General features: G+C 38.8%; 1 pseudogene; it reads right to left on the reverse strand.

Annotated features, from left to right (window-relative positions):
- Positions 1–417: 417 nt before the first annotated feature.
- LOC126063696 (olfactory receptor 4S2-like) lies at positions 418–1,534 on the reverse strand (annotated as a pseudogene).

Below are 1,534 nucleotides of genomic sequence, written 5' to 3' on the forward strand. Positions count from 1 at the left end.
GACGATATTCTAAGTTTAATAATATTTCTCTGGTTTAGATATTTTCATAAATTCTCTGATTATGAAATATTGGAATAAATATAATGAAAATGATAAATAATACCTACTTCTGTACAATGAGCCAGTGTGATATTTACTTCTCCCAACAACCTTGCAAACCAAACCAAAAATTCTCATTACTATCGAGTTGATTTTATCTGATAGGGACCCTATAGGAGAGGGTAGAACTGTTCCATAGGGTTTCCAAGGAGAGACTGGTGGATTTAAACTGCCAACCATTTAGTTAGCAGCTATATCTATTAACCACTTCTCCTGCAGGTCGGTATTATTGATTTCATTGAAAGATGCATTAACCAAGATTTCAATTAACCATTATTTCTGTTAAAACCATCCAGTTTAAATTATCATTACCTCAAACTATTTGGCATTAGCCTCCCAGAAAACCTTTCTACCCCACGGTTTCTTCACTGCATTTTTTACTTCTGCATTTCTCAGTGTATAAATCTAGGGGTTTAACATGGGGGTGATAATGGGATAAAATATAGCCACCATCTTATCCTCAGAAAAGGTAGTTAGTATCGGGGTACATGTACATGAAACTACACGGGCCAAAAAAGATGATGACCACAGTAATGTGGGAGCCACACGTGGAGAGATCTTTGTGCTTGCCTTCTGCTGACTGCTTTCTCAGGGGCACCAGGATGACAGTGTAGGAGATTAGCAAGATAACAAAGCTCCCCAACAACAACAACAACGTATGTGTCTGTGCAGGCCAGTTTCAGCACAAGGTGGACATCACAAAAGTAGTGATCAATCTCACTGGGTCCACAAGAGGGTAGCTGGACCACCAAAGCCACCTGGATAATGGAATGCAAGAACTCACCCACCCAGGTCCTCAGCAATATTTTATTGCATCTGTCCTGGTCCGTGATGGTCATATAATGTAGGGGTTTATAGATGGCCACATAATGATCATAGGCCATTATGGTAAGGATGAAGATCTTAGTACGAGCAAAGAAATGTACCCCAAAGAGTTGCAACAGGCACCCCACATAGGAGATAGTTTTACTTTTGGCTAATAGGTCAACATTCATCTTGGGAGCTGTAACCGAGGAGAAATAGATGTTCACAAAAGACAAATAGTTAAGAAAGAAATACATAGGAGACTTAAAAACGTTGCCCACACATACTGTCAGCATGTTGAGAAGGTTTCCCAGAAGAATAACAGTGTAGAAGAAAGAACACACCACAAAACAAACTTCTTCTGCCTCTGGGTTCTGAGAAAGTCCCAGAAAATGAACTTGGTTATATTTATTTTTTCCGTGGAATTAGTCCAGCAGGGGATGTTTCCAAGAGACAATTGCCTGAAAAAATTTAAAAAAGGAGCAACAGCATTATTTCTCTAATAGAAAAAAATAGAATGGGTAATCACAGTAGTTGAAAATGGGTACTTACTGCTGGTTGGCATACACAGACAGAGAAATTGAAGCGTATATATTCTGAACATCTTACCTCCATTCAATAGTCCATTCAT

This window comes from Elephas maximus, chromosome 20, assembly GCF_024166365.1.
Source record: "Elephas maximus indicus isolate mEleMax1 chromosome 20, mEleMax1 primary haplotype, whole genome shotgun sequence".
Taxonomy (NCBI): Eukaryota; Metazoa; Chordata; class Mammalia; order Proboscidea; family Elephantidae; genus Elephas; species Elephas maximus.